A 20,860-nucleotide genomic window follows, 5' to 3' on the forward strand; every position below is an offset into this window, starting at 1 on the left:
CGACGTTGCTGAGGCGCTGTACTAGGGTGCGTTGGCAGACAGTGTCGAATGCCGCGGAGAGGTCCAGGAGGATGAGGGCCGCTGTTTCTCCATTGTCCATCAGGGCTCGGATGTCATCGGTGGCGGCGATGAGGGCGGTCTCGGTGCTGTGGTTGGCTCGGAAGCCGGACTGTGAGGGGTCGAGGGATCCGTTCGTCTCGAGGAAGGCGGCCATCTGCTTGTTGACGGTCTTCTCGATGACTTTGGCTGGAAACGGGAGGAGCGAGATGGGGCGGTAGTTCTTGAGGTCGGTGGGGTCCGCTGTTGGTTTCTTGAGTAGAGCGCTGAGTTCGGCGTGCTTCCAGCTCTCCGGGAAGATGGTGGTGTCGAAGGATGTGTTGATGATGTCTCGCAGGTGGGGTGCGATGACAGCGTCGGCCTTGTTGAAGACGTGGTGAGGGCAGGGGTCGGTCGGTGATCCGGAGTGGATGGAGTTCATTGTGCGGATGGTGTCTTCGGTGCTGATCGGGGTCCAGGCGTGAAGGATGGTGGTGGGGGGTGGTTGTTCGGTCACGGTGTGCGTTGGTTGGTTGTTGAAGCTGCTGTGTATGTCCGTGATCTTGTTGTGGAAGTATGAAGCGAGGGAGTTGCAGAGGTCTTGCGATGGGGTGACGTCGTTGTTTCCTGCGCTGGGGTTGGAAAGCTCTTTCACGATGTTAAAGAGTTCCTTGCAGTTGTGTGCGTTGTTGTCCAACCGGTCCTTAAATGCTGTTTTCTTGGCGGCGCGGATCAGCTGGTGGTGTTTCCGGGTGGCCAGTTTGTAGGAGGTCCTGTTGTCCGGTGTCGGTTCCCTTTTCCAGACTTTCTCGAGGGCTCGGCAGTTCTTCTTGGAGCTCTTGAGTTCGTCGGTGAACCATGGGGCCTTCTTGCTGCCGGGTCTGCTAGGCGGGGTCCTCAGAGGGGCGAGTTCGTCCACGCAGTTGCTGATCCACTTCGTGAGGTTGTCGGCGGCCTGGCTGGGGTTCGCTGAGCTGGCAGGGGGGTGCTGGCTCAGGGAGGTGGCGAGCTGGTCTGCTGTGATCTTGTTCCAGCTTCTGCGGGTGGCCTGTTGCTGGTGTTGGTGGGTCGTCGTTCTCTTGAAAGTGAAGTGGACGCAGCTGTGGTCCGTCCATTGAAGCTCTGTGGCGTGGCTGAACTCGATGTCTGTGCTGGAAGAGAAGACTGCGTCGAGCGTGTGTCCGGCGAGGTGGGTGGGGGTGGACACCAGTTGCTTGAGTCCAAGGTTGGCGAGGTTGTCGAGCAGGGTGGTGGTGTTGCGGTCGTTGTTGTTTTCCAGATGGAAGTTGAGGTCTCCCAGGAGGATGTAGTCAGCGGAGGGGAGGGCATGCGGGCTGACGAAGTCGGCGATGTCCTCGCTGAATTGTGTGCGTGGTCCCGGGGGTCGGTAGATCAGGGTGCCTCTGAGGGTGGTGGTCGGGTTGGTGTGGATCTGGAAATGCAGGTGTTCGGCGCTGGTCAGGGTGTTGTCGGTGCTGGTCGTGAGACGGATGGTGTTCCTGTGGATGATGGCGATGCCTCCTCCCATCTGGTTGGCGTTTCGGTCCCTCCGGACGATCTTGTAGCCCTCTGGGATGGCGATGGCAATGTCGGGAGCTGAGGATGCGTTCATCCAGGTCTCCGTGAGGAAGGCAACGTCAGGGGCTGTGGCGTCTAGGAGGTTCCAGAGTTCGATGGCGTGTCTGTGGACGGAGCGGGTGTTGATCAGGATGCACTTGAGGTGGGTGCTGCTGGCGTTCGACTTGGTGGGTGCTGGTGCGAGGCAGGTCCGGGTGCAGGTGAACTTGCAGGCGTGGCAGCTGAAAGGTCCGTGGGTACGTCGTGGAGTGGCTTGGTGGCAGTCTGGAAGTCGGCCGGTGTTGAGTGCGTTGAGGGTGGCGGCGGAGTACGTCAGGCGGGTCGGTCGGGGTCTTCGTGGGCCAGGGGTCCTGGCCCTGGGCGCGGTCCAGGCGCGGACGGGCGCAGACGGGCTTACCTTTGGCGCGCCTTCGGCGCACAATCGGCGCGCCCGCTGCGCGTCAACGCTGCGCGTTCGCACGGTCGCCATTTAAGGCGAAGTGCGCGGGTGGGCGGAGCAGCTGGGAGGCGGGAGCGGGGAGGGTACAATGATTGGATCACTAAGTACGAATCTGAATTCCTGATTCAAAAACAGCCCAAGGTCCCTTGTTTCTAGATCCTCCCAAAAGTCCACAACAATTTTGTGACATCTTTATTAGACCAATGGTTCATAAAATGCTGACATGCCTACAGGACACCAACGTTGTTCTAAATCTTTTGAGGACTCTACCATTTGACAGAACAAATGAGCTTCTTATCAGCATAGACTTAGAACCTCTATACATTAATATACCACAGGAGGCAACCCTCAAAGTAATTGATAAAATCTTGAGTGAAACCGAATGGACCTACCTAATGCCAAGAGAATACATGCTTCACCATGCACACTTGGAACTTAATTGGAATTTCTTTGAGTATGAGGGGGCATTTTTCCTCCAGGTACAGGGTACTTCTATGGGGAGCACGTTCCCTCCAGATTGGCATGCATTTATGTTCATTCTTTTGAGACTGAGTCCATTTTGCACCACTATAAACCCTCTTTGAATAAAATAAAGTTAAGGAAAAGGTACTTTGACGATGTGCCTTTGACCTGGACAAGCACTAAGGAAGAAGCACTTGAATTTTCAGAGTGGTTTAATGCTTTCAATCCCTTTCTAAGATTCACAATGACAATTGGAGGATTAGAACTACCCATCCTTGACCTTTTGATTAAAGCAGAAGATGGATTCTTTAGACAGAGGTCTATTACAAGTCTACTGACCGAAAAACAATCTTCTCCACTTTGAAAGCCTACACCTACGGTCACTTCATGAAAACCTGCCTGTGAGTCAGTTCTTGCGGCTTCAATGCAAATGTTCCAAAACCAGAGACTGAAAAGTCTTATGCACAATAGTTGGAGATTAAGTTGAATGAGAATAACTACCCTCACACCTGATAGCAAGAGCAAATAAGAGAGCTCTAAAGAACGACAGAGACTACCTTCTGCAGACATTTGTGAAGGAAAGGGATAATAGACCAATATGTGCGACCAACATTAGTCTTGTATCCAGTGCCTTCCAGAAAATCATAGAAAGGAACTGGAGAGTTTTGCAATCAGGTGACTTGGACTTCCAAAAACCTATGTACTCTTTTAGACGGGCCAGGAACATAAAGGATATCTTTGTACACACCCGTCAGAAAAGACATTAAGGCATATGTAATCAAACTACTCTGCCACCTTCTAAAGGTCACTCTCCATGCTGAAAATGCAGTGAGTTACAATGAAAACCAAAGAGGTTAATTTAGGTTTAAGATATCCATGGCAACTTAAACACCTCACAAACTGTAACTCTATTAATGCAGCATATGTAATAAAGTGTCGTTCCAAAATGATGTATATTGGCAAGGCGACTAGAACCATGATCACTAGGATCACAGAGCATCGAAGTACTATCAGGTGCAAACATGATACCACAAAACACTTCATTGAGAGAGGACATGGCATTGGTGAAATATAGGGGCATATTACCAAGCAATAGCGATAATTATTGCTATTGCTTGGTTAGAGACAACATTTTACCGCTGAGCTGCGGCGATTTTTATCGCAGATAAACCTTGGTATTACCAAGGTTTATCGCAAATGCGATAAAAAACAGCTGCAATGCATGAATATCGCTGAAAAGTCAGCGATATTCATGCATTACCGAGCTAATGCTCTTAGCCATGTTATCCACCTCCCATTGGAAAACATGGCTAAGAACTGCTCAGGGCAGGTGTTAGCTTTTGGAGATATTCGCGCTCAGCGCGAATATCTCCAAAAGTTGGTAATAGGAGATAGCGATGTTAGCGACTGTTTCCAGTCGCTAACATCTTGGCACGCCCACTTTGCATGTCATTAGTGATAAATATCACTGACATGCAAAGTGGGGCCCAAGATGGTCGCTATCTCCTACTAGCTGGCGCTAACTGGTGTTAGCGACAGCTAGGTAATAGGGAGATAATTTTATCTCCGCTTTCTTGGCTTCTAAAGCCAAAAAAGTGGAGATAAACCCCCTTGATAATATGCCCCATAGTTCTATGTTGTAGAGAAGCTGATGCCAACAAGGAAAGGTATGATGAATCCTCTCTTCATCTTTAAACAAAGATGGGTTTAAAGACTCCGCACAGATTTATATGGTCTGAATGATGATATCTCATCAGGCTGTATGAATTTCTCATTCCAGCACACGCAGTTCCCATTTTGATTCGAACAAAGGATGTTTCTTTCAGGTGCTCCCCCTCCCGGCATATTTATTATCTGATTCCTGTGCGGGTCCTGAGGTGGTGTCTGTCCGCACCAGGACAGACTGCATCCCAGTCATTTGGAAGTTTCCCTCTGTCCACAGTATAGGCCCCTACCCCCTTTCTTATTTTTTTTTTTACTAATAGCATTCAAGAGAATGTCCTCGCAGCTCGGCCTCAGCAATGTGAAATGGTAACACAGGTCTAATGGTGATGTCAGGCAGACCGCCACTGACAGGTCTTCGGTGGTGGTCTGCTAAACCGTTATTACAGTCCAACCGCCACATTATCATGCAGGTGGTCAGATCCTTGTCGGACGGGGGACAAACCACCGCCACCGACAGGATCTACTGATCCCGTTGGGGCAGCGGTCGGAATCGAAATCCATAATGACGGTAGTGCTGAGGCAGGCACCGCTGTCAGGATTACGATGTCCCTTTCCAACAGCCTTTTCATGGCAGTCCCACTCCCATGAAAAGGCTGTCAGAAAGGGAATTTGGGGGCCCAAACGGGGTCAAGGTGCAGTATTAAAGATCACTTTCCGACTGCCAGCACGGCAATCCTATCCTAATTGAGGGTGAGAGCTGACTGTTTGTCAGTGGTCGCCTGACTGCAGGGGTAGCGGTTTGCAGTCCCACCACTAGGTATAGTAATCAGGGCTTACATTAACCCAGAAGGCATCATCGCCCATGTGATGCAGTGAGGGACGCCTCCAAACGCCATGTTAGTCAGACTGACCACGCCAAACCTTCAGCATTAGTGGCTGGGAACCAGCATGATTATTTTAGGTACACTGGCAGGGTGTCCTCTTGACGAAGTAAGTTATAAATTTATGGGGACTGGGGGCCCGAATTATGTTGTATGGCAGCATACCAGTGCCAAATCGACTAGGACTTTGATCATACAGGAACAAAAGGGCCCAGGGGCCAATCTTATGTTTTGTGATGACAAACCATTGCCATACGGACCATGCCATTAATTAAACGGGAGCATTAATTTACTTCCATCATTTTCCTTTACTAAAGGGCATTACTTTGGAGGCCGACTAAGACCTCTTTCTGCCCTGGCTCATTTTGGTGTTGGCGCTCATAACTTTATATCCTGTTGGGATGGGCTCACTAGAGCAGGTATGTATGTCCCACAGCGCAAGCTGGCTAGGTCAACACTGGGTCATTTAGACATGTTTGTCTATGAGGACTCCCCACATGACATAACCATGTGTTGGCAATAAGAACCGCACACTGCCACCAATTATGTTCTCTGCCGTGCTGATATACTTACCTGAATGAGCTAACCTACATGGTAATAGTGTCTCCTTGGTTTTGTCTACTACTATTTTCCTGATGGATATGCAGATAAAAGACCACTGTTGTATTCTGGAACTCTTATTGGGCATTTTATGTAGATCACAGCATTTTAGCAAACCCTAGTGGATTATTTGCACCAGGTTGGGCTCCCTGTATTTAGCTATATACACTCCCCCTTCCTTTTACAGGAGTGGAGTTGCAGGCTTGCTTGAGCTATTTTTACTGATGAATTACAACATTCTTTGTTTAATCATGTTTGACTATACAGAGTGCGACTGCAGAGGACATCATCCCCGCCCAGACCTGGGGGTGAGTTGCCTTTTATTTATAGGGTAAGGAAAAGACTGTGAAAAGTTTAACTTTTAATTGAATGTGCATTATTCCTGTGCATGTAATTATACCAATCTTCTCGCGAGTGGGGAGTAGTTTAGGTTCCAGTGTCACGTCTTTGCTTACACTCAACAGAGGTTTGTCCATGCTCATAGAGTTGTTAGCACCCTACGTGCTATACGTTTTTAATTTTCTTTGGTGTTATTACACTATCTGTTGTTGTACAATGTTTGTTCCATTTTGGTAGTTTACCTGGAATCACAGGTAAAACGCACCTGATTGCGTGTTTTATACTATATTCTTGATTTAGCCTATCCTTAAGGGATCCTGTGGCACTGACGAATGCCTACAACCAGTTAGGGTGTTAGGGGCAAACACATATTGGCCTAGGTTATGGTGTGAGTCTTCTTTCTTAAATACCATCCCAAAATGGTTTTAGCTACACCTATGGTCCCAAATAAATAAAGGTAATAACCTGGGTACCATACAGTATTTTTAATCTGGTCTAGATCCAGCCACTGCCCACTAGATTTTATCTAAGAACTTCCTAGCATTCACTCCACAGGAGGTTGAGTCCGCCCAGGTGGCACTGTCCTACCAGGGTGGGGAGAGGTTGCCAATGATGAAGCATGACATGATTAGTGTGTGAGGCTTTCTCTCCAGGAAAGATAATTCTTCACTTCACGTGACCAGACAGACCATTAGTTTACCCAAATAGGGCTATGATACACACCTCTAAGTAGAGGATATTACAGTAGTTATTATAGCAGTCACTGCACCATTTTGTGGTGATATAGTTTCTCTGGGAAGACGTACAGTGCCTTGTTTTATCTCCCCCCTCTCCAGTTGTGATTGTGTGATACATATTGTACTATCATTTGCATATATTTGTGTTGATAATATATAACAGAAATGGCTAATAACTTTGTGTGTATACTATCAAAATGAGAATTAATCACTGAGCATCTACAGAAATACATTGAGTGGTGGTCTCCCCATACCAATGGAAGAGGGTGACCTACATGAGAAAAAGAGACCGACTGTATACTCTGTTTACATTATTTAATACTGACCCTGGACCCTTAGGGCATATAGGGTTGTCCGTGTTTTATATGCATGCGACACCATCATCACTCATATTGCACATATTAGGCAGAACTTAAGACCACACTTTCGACTTGGTTAGAAGACTTCCTTCATACAGCCCTCTTCCCAACTACCACTGTAGGAGGTTGCTGGACTGTGTTCAGGCAGTGGCAGACATCAGCAGGGTGGTAAACTAGAGCTTCAGTATGTAGATGTCCCCTTACTAGTGTTGGTCCTACCTGGTCACCTGACAGTAAGTAGAATGTGAAAGCTGCACATGGAGTGTGGTTGACATTCATGTGTTGTAGTATAGGAAATGACAGATACCTCGGAGAAAAAAAACTAATACACCTCCTATGATTACTTCAAATCGGCTGGATGTGCAGTGTGCACCCACAATTACCACAAACATATGCAGTACGTCCAGGGCAATCCCTGTGCAATTGCATGACTGGTGGGTGCATCACAACTAGGAGAGTGTACTCCAAAAGTGGTAACCTCAGTAGATTATGCTGTAATTGAAACACTTATCATCACAGCACCTAGGGTACTGCTGTGCTCCCCAAGCTTCATGTCGTAGCAGGCCACGCATGGAAACACCGCTAGTTCCCGAAGGCCACAGAGGGCCATAAGGGAGGCTGTGGCTATCCCAAGGCAATTGCAACCCAGCACCACTTTCGATCGCTGACCAGCATGTTTAGAAGCAGGTACTGACTCCTAAAGACAGACTCTAAGCTGGCACATCTTTACAGGCTCAAAGACAGAGGGATGGAGGAATTCTAGCAGGAGCAGCTATGCTCCTCTACTTTAAAGAGATCCGCTGTGTACAACAAATAAACGTCTCTAGTATCCTTGTCCACACTACACAACACAATAAAATAAATGCCAGGAATACATAATGCAACATCTTTCTCCTTAGTTATTTTGGCTCTCTGTGTAATTCTGGCCATTCATCTCATGAGAGGCAAAAACTTCAGAGAAAATCCTTCAAGCGCGGAGCGAGAACTGTGATCCTCCCCACACCCGAACCCCAAACATCAACCATTTTTTCCTTAACCATTCAAGAAGTGTTTAGAGCATTCCTGACACCACCATGTATTGTCCTTCTTGAAGGTTTTAGTTGTGCTAACCCTGCCGGATCCTGTTCCTAGAGTGAAAGAGCTACAGGCTTCTTCAATATCTTCAGCCTGGCCTGCTCACATATTCTTGTGTTATCTGCACCATCACTGCTGTGTGAGCATCCTTTGAAGTACCAGCAATAGTTCTACACCATTGCATGCTATATGTGAGGATGGCACACTATTTGCTATACAGAAAACAAACCATGTGGACGAGATAATAGGAAAAACTCTAATCTGTAGAGGTGAATGCTAAGGCTGTAAACAAAAACGATTTGCGTTATTTACCATCTAAAAGGTAATCAGAAGGATCGTCATTTTGTAGCACAACACTTAAGTAAAAAACGATTTTACAGAGACCAGTATGTTGCCTGGTATAAAAAAAGAGCAATTTCCACCAAAGTGTTCAGCCTCCTGCCTTCGACAGTCCAGTTCTAATTTCAAGGTCCGCTTAATTCTGAGTCGAGTAATTACAGCTATACCCAGAAGCCTCTTGTCTCCTGAGCTGGGCATATGGTGCAGGTCTGGGTCCTACCGGCGTCCACTATGGAAGCCGCACAGATGCCAAGCCGATTAAAATGCTTTGAGTCCTCACACAACACACCGGTGACTGACAGCTTTGTGATTTCGCCCGTCACTGCATCTGCCTGAAGTCTCTGTTGTGCGGGTGCCCACATGGCGCGGCGAGAAAACGCTTCCATCTCCGGTATTAAATTCCCACACTGACCCCGGGACTTTGCCGCGAGCTCCGCAGGAGCGCAGCATCCAATTTACAGCCCTATCCACTGGGCCCCTAAGTGCCAGCCCCTGGCAGAGACGAATGATGGTCAGCCTCTGCACTTCATACATTATGCAAAGGCAATAAATGCAGCCGGCGAAGTGCTGCAGCGTTTGGCTAGCCCCGGTTGCAAACACTCTTTGCAAAATGCCAGGGGACGGGAGCACCGGATGTCAGTTTCACTCATAAATGGGGGCAAGGCTGACAGCACTAGAGGGAAACAGACTCAGGGGTCAACAGTGCACGGGAAACCTGTTCCGGTGACAGAATTTCATGAACAATGCACGCCGGAATGTGAAGCTTGTTCCTTGCCCAAGAAAAACTAATGAAGAAACAAAAATGAAAAGCATCCTTTATGAAAGGAAGGAGAGCTATTATACAGTGCACCGCGCAAAATGATTCCAATCTGATTTCGCTCTGTTGTTTTAATAAAAAGAGCTTTGTGTGTGCATAACGAGGTAGGCCTGGATAGCGCCACGCTGCAATATAGTAGTTTTGTTCCCATGTATTAAAAGGATTTTCTTTCTGTGCCAAAAGTTGAGTAGAATAATCTATCTGCATGTTCTGTAAAGCTTTAATTAACAGTGCAGAAATGTCAAAGCCATAACCTTGATGCCTTGGACAATTTATTCCATTGTACTTCCATTCCTTTTTCAGTCACTTGGCAAGAGGTATTCACTACATTAATAGATTTAGCCTTTTCATAATTATTTCCTTAAGAGCTCTATTGTTACACTCTACATTGCTGTAAAATACTTTTTCTCTTTTTTTATTCTAGAAGGTTCCCAGCGTTATGTGTCTTTTCATTACTGTGCTGGCATATTCCTATTAAAAGAGAGAATAATTATTTTAGGAAGTCAATGTCATGGGTAATTAGGTGCTTCACTTTACCTCCAACAAGGGCATTTTAATTCATGAATTAACCATAATTAATTTCAAAGGTTTTCGGTTTCCATGGATTCCGGTTGGTAGAGAGAATCATTTTCTCTTCACTGAGGTAGCACCAGGTGTGGCAGAGAAACCATTGGCCTCCATGTCTGGTAAGGCATGGTGGTGATGAGCAATTGTCTGCAAAATGTAACCTGGTGAAGATTAACTGTTCCAGATCGAGACCTAACCAAACAAACCAGAATATGTTTTTCGAACAAAACATACCATATGGTTTTTGGCAGAACATCTCACAACCATAAATAACTAATATTTTAGAGTTAATATTACATTCAAACAGAGCACTGCACTATATTTCAACAAATAAAGCTGAGGAAGCAAAACACAGTCTTAGCTTGCCATTCCTTGCAGAACCATTCAGAGATGGTAAAATATACTACTGACAGACAATTACATCTTTTAGTCTAGGAATTAAATAAGAAAGACATTTGAAATGGGAAGCAATGGTCATAAAAAAGAGCTTTCTTTAAGTTAACAAATAGAAATAAATTCATAGTCTTTGCTTTTCATATATTTCAACAAGTTTTCATTTTGCATCAAAGAGCAATTGCTTGGTGATTCTAGAGAAATTGAGGCCTACTTTTAGAGAAACCTGATTTTAAGGGGAGTCATTTTCTCAATGTACAGTGTACTTCTGCTGCTGTCATTAATGAATCAACAGCTGTACCAGAAACACTGTAAATAGCACTCTTTCTGAATTTACTTTCTCTCATTCTGTCTCTTTTTCTGTGTGTCTCCGTCATGCTCTTCCTTTCTCTGTTGCTTCCAGCTCTATCTGTCCACATCCCTCTTTCCCTGGATCTCTGTCCCTCTCATCTACTCACCTTCTCTATCTCCCTCTATTTCACTATGTCTCTCTTCTTATGTTCCTTTGTCAAGTGTATTGTGGCCCAGCCTGAAAGAGACAATATATAGACATTTTTTTGGGTCTGGTCACAGATCACAGTACCAAAGTAATCTTTGTACTGTAGCCTGTCCTAAAGGCGAACTGTAAGTCATGAAGAAGGCTATTGGACTCCAGGAAGTCAGGTAGCTGTCCCTGAACTTCCTTCTCCAGAATCCCCACGATTCCTGCACAGTGCAGGCTATGGCAGGTATTGCATGTGTTTTGTACAATGCAGCGCTCATTAGTGACAGTAGAAGGACACTGAAGCAGAGCACCCCTTCAGACCTCAATTCAAAGAAAGGGGGAATTGATTTAATAAAGGTGTGAAAAAAGCAAAATATGCCACAGATTGTAAATGAGATGTAAAACTTGATAATCATAGTCGTCAGGGTGAAGGAGGAGGCAATAGATTAATTTCAAATTGAAGGTGAGAGTAGTGGTGGCTTGGTGTGGTGTGCTCTTTTATGAACACAATAGTAAGGAATGTCATAGATGTAATAGAGAATGTTGGGAGGGTGGATATTTGATGGAGAGAGTGTTGCAGAGTCTGTTGGGAAGCTGCTTGAACTACAGGTGTACGCTGTCTCTTCTGGTGAGAATAAACCCACCTTTATACTCGAACCTCACTGCATGTTTCTCTAGTGTGACGGGTTTAAGTTTTGCATTCCTTTTCTATAGCGCAGTGCTAATGTGTACAGGGGCACCGAGTACCAAGGGAATTCCAAATTACAAAGCCTGTGATCTGTGATTGAAGAAGGCAGGAGAGTGTAGAAGTGGTTTGATATGGAGGAAAGGCTTAATAAAGGTACGGTCGAGCTGCTAAGACCATTCTCTTGTATTTCAAATGACACAATATGTATTTGGTACTACCCTTCACGATAGAGTTGTTTGAGTCAATTGACCCCTTTTGGGGATTCGGGTGCACACATATAAGTAATGATTAAGCGTGTTGCAAGTTAACATATTATTAAGTACAAGTTTTTGACTTTGTATGCAGATCTCCCGTGGCGCTCTGCCGGGAGCAACGTTACCCTGCAATTTTTAACTGTGCTACTGGACATTGTGCACATTTCTTGCTGGTGCCTTTTAACTTCCCTACCTGCATGTACGCACTCCGGAGCGCCGACTCGCTGATCGCTCCCCTCCTCTGCCTATCTGGTTGCTGGAGAGGAGACGCGCGAGGTCGGGCCGCCATCTTGGGTGCTCTTGGGTTGCCGGTGCAGTCTTCTGGCCACTCCCCCCCTGGCAAAGTATATCCGGCGCAAGAAGGCTTCCGCTCTCGTTTGACTTTGTATGCAGATCTCCCGTGGTGCTCTGCCGGGAGCAACGTTACCCTGCAATTTTTAACTGTGCTACTGGACATTGTGCACATTTTTTGCTGGTGCCTTTTAACTTCCCTACCTGCACGTACGCACTCCGGAGCGCCGACTCGCTGATCGCTCCCCTCCTCTGCCTATCTGGTTGCTGGAGCGGGGACGGGCGAGGTCGGGCCGCCATCTTGGGTGCTCTGGGGTTGCCGGTGCAGTCTTCTGGCCACTCCCTCCCCTGCCACACCCCTTCTGACACTCACATAATGACGCCACTATACCGGGGGCACAGCAGACGCGTGCAGCGGGCGCGACGGAGGCGTGCCGAAGTTGCGCCTAAGTTAAGCCCGTCTGCGCCCGTCCGCGACCGGCCGGGACCTGGGGCCACTGACTCTGCCCCTTTTCTTTCCTATTCCACCGCCCAATTGCTTTCACATTTTGGGAATTGGTCACTCTCTCTTCCTTTGCTTCAGCACATTGATGCCTTAGGTATTTCTGTTACCTCTTTTCCCCTGCTTGTCCCCTCCCTGCCCATTCCTATGCCTGCGGCTCCTTTGGCCCCTTCTGCCCCCCCTTATTTCCTCTTTGCCCCCTACAGCTACTGCCTACCTCCTCAACACTCGCTCGGCCGGCAGACACCAGCTGTAACTTTTTAACCTTCTGGATACGGCTTCCCCTGACTTCTTGTTTCTTACTGAAACTTGGTTTTCTGTTGACTCTATGCGCGATGTCCTATCCACTCTCCCTGACTCTTATTATGCCCTTTGGGCAGATCGCCCTGATGGGAAAGTCGGTGGGGGTGTGGCTATGATCATTCGATCCAATCTTCAGTTTCAACTCCTTCCTCATTCTCCCATTCCTAGTGTAGACTTCTTAGTTGCCCGTTCCGTCAACCTTTTAACCCCCCTCACTATCGTTTTAATGTACCGTCCCCCACATAATATGCCCTCCTTTGTGCCCATTCTGCAGGAACTTTTGGCGACGCTTGTGGTCAATAATTCGTCGGTTCTTCTCCTGGGTGACTTTAATTATTGGCCCGGGGACCCCAGGGAAGATCAGACCACTAAAGACTTTTCAGCCACCCTTCATTGTCTAAATTTTTCTCCCCATATTCATGCCCCTACCCATGTTCACGGCCATATCCTCGATCAAATTTGGTCGGCCAGTCGTGCCATTCACTCTCCCACTATTCTCCCTTGCACCTGGTCGGATCATTTGCTGATCTCTTTTTCCATCGACCTTGGCGCATCAGACAAACCTCCCCTACCCAAGAATATTTTAGCCCGAAATTGGAATCGGGTGGATCTTAATTCTTTGGGTGTTTCTCTTGCCACCTCTCTCCCTGACCTATCTGAGCCTCGCTGGACCTCCAAGTAGACGCCGTAAATGCCTGGCTGTCTTCCTCCTGTGACTTGGTTGCCCCTCTCAGGAAAGTTAAGACCTGCCGCCCCCACGAAGCCCACAAATGGTTCACCAGCGAGCTGAAAACCCTCAAACTGGACCTTAGACGGTCAGAACGCCATTGGAGACGTAATTATCACCCACTTTGCGGGCTAAATATAAATCTCTCCTTAACAACTATAAGAGAGCTGTTATTTCAGCCAAAACCAAATACTTTTCTGAGAAGATCACACTGTCAGCCAACAAGCCCAAAGAGATCTTTTCTATAGTTCATAATCTGGTTGCCGCTGATAGAGTCAACCCTAACCTTGTTCCCTCCCAAGCTTTCTGTTCTTCTCTTAAAGACTTTTTCATAGAGAAGATCGCCAAGTTCAAACGCGATATCCCTCGGGTGTCCTCTCCCCCTCTTCTCTCTTTCCCCCTCCCTCTTCCTTTCTTGATTGTTTTCCTCCCATCTCTGAGGATTCCTTCTTTACATTACTAAGGAAAGTTAAGTCCGGCTCCCCGGCCGATTGTGGGCCGGCTCGTATCCTCAGAGAACTTTTCCTTGGTTGTCCCAATCCCCCCCTTTCCCTTCTTAATGCCTCCATTTCTCAAGGTACTGTCCCACTGTCTTTTAAATCGGCTATAGTCATTCCCATTAAAAAAAAACCTGGTTCAGATCCTTCTCTTCCGTCCAACTTTAGGCCCATCTCTCTCCTTCCCTATTTAGCGAAGATCTTGGAGAGCCACATTACCCCCTGCCTTTCTGCTTATATTGAGGACAATCATCTCTTGGCCTCCCACCAAGCGGGATTCCGCCCGGTCCATTCGACCGAATCGGTGGTCCTGGCCGTCCTAGACGAGCTTAAGAGTAAGGTTGATGCCAACCAGCCTCAAGCTTTGGTGCTCCTTGACTTGTCCGCTGCATTTGACACGGTCGACCATTCCATCCTTCTCGGCCGTGTCAGGGCAGCGGGCATTCAGGGCAACGCTTTCTCTTGGCTCGCCTCCTTTCTTAAAGGGCAGTCGCAGGCGGTCCACCTCTCGGGTTTTTCTGCCCCTACCCGCCTGGTACCCTGTGGGGTCCCTCAAGGTTCTTTCCTGTCCCCTCTTCTTTTCAACCATTATATCTATCCCCTTATTGTTTCTCTTCTCGATATGGGGGTCTCTGTATATAACTATGCAGATGACCTCCAGCTCGTATTTGATCTCTCCTCCTCCTCTGACTCCCTTTCGAAATTTCACTCTACTCTTGCTTTCATTTCCGACTGGATGAACTATAACCACCTCAAGCTTAATCTGGATAAGACGGAGTTGGTCCTGACTGGCGGCTCCACCAGCCCTTGGTCTGCTGCATTTTGGCCTTCCATCTTTGGCCCCCCCCCAGTACCGGCGGTGTCTGTTAAGACCCTGGGCATTAAAGTCAGTCAGGACCTCTCCATGCACTCCCAGATAAGCTCAGTAGTTTCATCCTGTTTCGTATCCCTTCGTATCATTCGTAAAATCTCCCGCTTTTTCTTTCCTGATGCCCTTAAACTTATTGTTTTGGCTATGATTCTGTCCCATTTCGACTACGGGAATAGCCTGTACGTGGGCATTCCGGCCTACGAACTCCGCCAACTACAGGCTATCCAGAATCAAGCCGCCCGTCTTATCCATCACCTCCCCAAGTCCCATCATATCACTCCCCTACTCAAGCCTCTTCACTGGCTTCCTATTCACCAGAGATCCCTTTTCAAGATGGGCTGTTTGGTCTTTATGGCCCGTGCCCGCACGGCCCCGGTTTTCTTAAACTCCCTGATCAGTCCCTACGTCCCTAGCCGCTCCCTTCATTCCTCCAGCCAGGGTCTTCTTAATGTCCCTCGGTTCTGCAAGACTCGCGTCGGCGGGTTAGGTTTTCTGTTGGTGCCCCCCACTTCTGGAACAGTCTTCCCTTGTCCCTCAGGTCTATTACAGGTTACACTCAATTTCGTAAAGTGCTTAAGACCTTTCTGTTCTCCCAAGCATATTCCTGCTAAACTCCGCCAGGAAGCCGCTTGGTCGCAGTGCGCTTTACTAAGAACCTTCAACTTCAACTTCAAATAAATGATGATGACTTTGCATCACCACCCCATATCTGAAAATTAGCACTGATCTCTGGTCAAGTGTAAAGACTGGATTACACAATTCCTGCCCTACTGACAGATGTTTCAGATTGATTGACACAAGAGAAGGGATTAAAATTCTCATCCTATTTGGTAGCAATCGCTGGAAGGACAAAAACCAGACCCTCTAATTATAATTTTATTCTCTCTTCTTTCTACTCCTTACTAGTCACGTCATCTGCATTCCTTGGTAGTGGCCAGGGAGGTAAAGACATATTTATCTATGGCAGTCTCAGTGTCTGATTCATTTTTGGTAACATTTGGAGTTTCAATAAATGGTAAAAACTCATAGGATGTCAGTCACAGTCTAGACCAGTGCCAACCAGATGTTCTTTAATAGTTTTGTGTATGCTCCAAATAACCTGTCTCTTGAAGGCTGGGTTTAGGGCCCTTTGCAGGAGCAGAGTTCTTGCAGCTTTCTGGCCACAAACTTGTGGACAATCCATGCACGATGTCTGTTGGACAACTTCATGTGTAAGTATGAATCATTAAAATTCAGGAGTCATGGAGTAGGAATCAACTCTATGTGGTCTTTGATGAAGGTCTGGTCCCACCACTTGCTGCAGACTGTGGCAATGAAGTGGAATAAACAGACAGATCCTCATTATTAACTGGTAGTCTTAATTACTATTTTTGTCACAGTCAGGATTCCCTTCCTTCTCAATGTTGGTTACTATGAGCTGTGATAATACGACACTCTCAGGGTAGAGTACAAGGAAGAGATTTACAACATAAGCTCAGATATTAAACTTGATAAGACGTGGGAAAAATGGTTGAAAGCAGCAGTGAGCAACCTGTTTCAAGGGTGAATCACACCCATCAATTAAGTACTGTGACAACAAAGATTACTGCTGACAAATCCTATACTTCAAAATCATATCACATTCTGCTAGGCCAAAACCTTAATCAGCACTACAGTCCCCAACAATCTGTATATACACCAATATTACTGTAGTGAAATACTAATTAAGTGTTTTACTATTCCTTCCTTCTACTGAAGAAGGTGACAGAATGCGAAAAAGATGCTCTAAACCATGGTGGAGAGTTTAAAGTCAGATACCACCAATAATCAAGAATTTTCTGATGAAGGAATCTAGATAGGAAGTCTGACTTGATCCTGTCATATGTACTGGTTGTTCATCAAATAATGTCAAACAAATTAGAATATGATTTTAAATTGAATGGATCTCCTGTCATTCAACACATGCTCATTTTTTCTAAGACTGCTAATGTAACCAGTGTATTCAGTGTCATCCTCAGAAGATGATGTACCTCAAAAGGATGACCCTCGACAGAAAGGCGGATGAAAACTTCTACTATTGACTATTAAACACTATATAGTTCAAAGCATTTATAGGGAGAAGTGTATTCACCATTCTTTTTTGTCTCTTTTCCCAATATCCCTTTTAGTCCCATATCTGTCCCTATTTCCCTGTGTCTGTTATGTATGCTAAGTAATTCATGTTTTCCTTTATGCAAAAAAGGGAATTATGATTAAGAAGTAAGTAGATTTTATTATTGTTAACAAAGATGATTGCATAAGACCGAGACAGGATCATGGTGCTTGAGGTACTAGATGCTATGGGGAAGCGACAGAGAACCAATGGAGCAAAAGCGGGGACATTTGCAGCCTATTATGAACTACTATAATCCCCCATAGTGACCAGGGGTGAATTAGACCACACCACTTGCCTGCGCAATATCGATTAACAAGTACTTTCACAGGAAGATAGTAAAGGACTGGAGGCAGAATTGGCTGAGGAGGAGGTGGCGGCAGCCATACAGCAACTACAGTCATGAACAAGCATTTGCAATGCAATAGGTCTCGCAGTTGTTAGAGTTTGAGCCATTGGCATTGTAAATGGCAATGCCTTTTATTGATGTGTTGGTTTTTAAAACGTGAAGAAAAGGCATTGTCATTTACAATGCCAATAGGTTAAACTCTTGCAAATGCGAGACCTATTGCATTGCAAATGCTTGTTTATGAAATCCCTCAGAGGGTACTGGCCAGCCTTTCTCCTTTTTGGATGCCCTCCTCTCTTACAGGTGGACGGTAGCTGCCTTATACTGTTAGCACCCAAGCGACCCCGCTTTGGGTTTTCCATCCCTCGCGACCCCTTTTATCACTTTGAAGAGCACTTCTCTACTGCAAGTCACAACGTACCCACGGGGAGGAAGAGCCAGAGCCATGATAATACATTACAGCAACAGGTTCGTCTCTTATATGCGTCCTGGTATATCGCCCTCCCCAGCCTATGCCCAGCTTTTCGGCCCAGTTTGGCGATCTCATCTCCCAACTCGCCATTAACAACACTAACATTCTGGTCCTAGGTGACTTTAATTATTGGCCCTCGGATGCCCAGGAATCCTCATGCTCTTTTTCTTTTTCTGACCTTATGGTGGGTCTGAATTGTACCCAGCACATACTCTCACCCACTCACATTAGGGGCCACATTCTGGATCAGGTTTGGACCTCCTGCCTTGACATCTCCACTCCCCTTATCCTTCCTTGCCTCTGGTCAGACCATTCACTGATCACTTTTACTTTAGCCATGCCCTTGCCCGCTACTAATGCTTTAGAAACTAACTTTCCCGCGCGCAATTGGAACAGGGCCGACCTGAGTAAATTTACTTCCCTCCTTAGCACATCTGTTCCCTCCAGCACTGGCTCTATTGACTCCCAAGCCCAGGACTTGACCAGTTGGCTTACCTCTGCCTCTGACTCCGTAGCACCATTAAAATTAGTTAAAACCAGACGCCGCCATGATGCCCAAAGGTGGTTTTCTGAAGATCTTAAAGCCCTGAAACTTGGGCTCCGACAGGCTGAACGGCGCTGGCGCCGGGGCTATTCCCCTGAAACCAAATTGATTTTCTCCTCTCTACTAAAAAAGTATAAGTTAGCTATATTTTCAGCCAAATCTTTTTATTTCTCCAATAAAATTTCGAACTCAGCAAATAAATCCAGGGACATCTTCTCAATAGTCGAGGAATTGTCTAACCCCGAAAGAGTAACTATTGCGCCCCTCCCTTCTCAGTCACTTTGTGACTCTCTTAATCAATTTTTTGTTGATAAAATAATCAAGATTAAAAACAGTATCCCCGCTCAAGCCCCACCTGTCCTCCCTCAGCCTGTCGTTTTTTGTCCCCCATCAGACTCCCACACCCTAACCCAGATTCCCGCCATTACAAAGGAAGGCTTTCTTACCCTCCTACATAAAGTCTCGTCCGGCTCTCCTAGAGATTGCTGCCCCCCCACTGTTCTTCGCGAAGCCTTCACTGCCTGCCCCGAACCCCCCCTGGCTCTCTTGAACAACTCTCTTGCCATGGGTGAGGTCCCCTGCTCCTTCAAGCAGGCAGAAGTGGTAGCCATCTTAAAAAAACCCTCGGCAGATCCTTCTATTATGAGCAATTTTCGGCCCATATCTCTCCTTCCTTTCCTCAGTAAGGTTCTGGAGTCACATGTTACCCAGACTCTCAGTTCCTTCATCGAGGAGTCTTGTTTCTTGGACTCCCAGCAAGCTGGGTTCAGACCTGCGCACTCCACAGAGGCAGTTATACTCTCTGTGATGGAGGAGCTGCGCAGAGGGGCCGACGCTAACATCTGTCAGGCCCTGGTGCTTCTGGACTTGTCGGCCGCGTTCGACACGGTCGACCATGGTATCCTTGTCGACCGTGTCGGAGAAGCCGGCATCCAGGGCGCCGCCCTTGACTGGATCCACTCTTTTTTGTCTGGACGCCAACAGGCAGTCAGACTGTCCCAATTTTCAGCAGATCAGGTCGGGCTGACCTGTGGAGTCCCGCAGGGTTCCTCCTTGTCCCCACTCCTTTTTAATTTGTATCTGGCTCCCTTGATCCGTTCTCTCCGTAGGTTGAATGTCACCGCGTTTAATTACGCGGATGACATTCAACTGGTCTTTACCATCGACCCCTCGGAGGAATCAATCTCCACTTTTCGAACTACCCTCTGTTTCATTAGCAACTGGATGAGCTCAAACCATCTTAAGCTCAACCCCGACAAGACTGAGCTGGTTCTTGTCGGGGGGCCCTCTCATCCCTGGAAACCCTCTTTTTGGCCGTCCAGTCTGGGCAACTCCCCTTGCCCAGTGAACTCAGCCAAAAGCCTGGGGGTTATCATAAGTAGTGATCTTTCTATGAAACCCCAAATCAGCGCGGTAGTCTCCTCCAGCCATTTTCAGCTAAGGAAGATTCGCAAAATCTCCCGCCTCCTCACTACCGAGGCTCTTACCTTAGCCTTGTTAGCGTTAGTCATTTCTAGACTCGACTACGCTAACGCGCTATACGTAGGCATTCCTGACTACTTAGCCAAGAGACTCCAGCTGATTCAAAATCAGGTCGCTCATCTCCTCTTCCGGCAACCCAGACACCAACACGTCCGCCCTCTTTTAAAAAGTCTTCATTGGCTTCCGGTCACTACACGCTGCAAGTTCAAATTAGGCTGCATAATTTTTAAATCTCTTGCAGGCAGTGGCCCCTTCTTCATTTCCTCTCTCCTCCACCCATATGTCCCTTCACGCAACCTTCGCTCGTCTCAATTGGCCTTGCTCTCAGTCCCAAGATTTAAGAGGAAGAAACATGGCGGACTCAGGTTTTCTTTTTTAGCCCCTTTTTTTTGGAATGCCCTTCCCCTCCCTCTAAGGCTGTCTTCCTCCTACTCTAGGTTCAGATCCCTTCTTAAAACTTTTTTGTTCACTGAGGCCTACAATTAGTTTTGTCCCTCACTCTCTCCCTGTCTCCTCAGCACAAGCGCCAAGAAACCTTCAGCTGTTAGTAGCGCTATATAAATTGTTTTAACATAACATAACATAACATAACACAAGAAAACAAAACAAACAGAACTCAAACGTAGACTTTTTTGTCTCAATGCATAAACGCTTTCTTTGATTTTATGGGCCTGAATTACATTTTACATGCATTACCTGGGTGGTACTGATTTTTACTGGCCCGCTATTTTACATAAGTGCCGTATTACATAGGTGCACACAGGAGGTAAAAATAAATAGTAAAGGCTGGATGACCAGCATAAGGAAGAACGAACATTCTCGGATTGCTTAGTTTGCAGGTTGCTTAATTGGCACCGATATTTGAAAAGATAGATGCAAATGTTTATTCTAACTTGTCAACACGTACAGATTTTGGTGCAAATGGCAATTAGACACATTTTGCTCCACTAGGTTTGTGAGCTTAACCTCTACCTGGCCT

General features: G+C 46.7%; 1 protein-coding gene across 2 annotated transcripts in view; it reads right to left on the minus strand.

The window, feature by feature from the left end:
- AUTS2 (activator of transcription and developmental regulator AUTS2) overlaps nt 1-20,860 on the minus strand; it is a 2,056,888-nt gene that overhangs the window by 958,355 nt on the left and 1,077,673 nt on the right. The window lies entirely within an intron of this gene.

Source organism: Lissotriton helveticus, chromosome 3_1 (assembly GCF_964261635.1).
Source record: "Lissotriton helveticus chromosome 3_1, aLisHel1.1, whole genome shotgun sequence".
Taxonomy (NCBI): domain Eukaryota; kingdom Metazoa; phylum Chordata; class Amphibia; order Caudata; family Salamandridae; genus Lissotriton; species Lissotriton helveticus.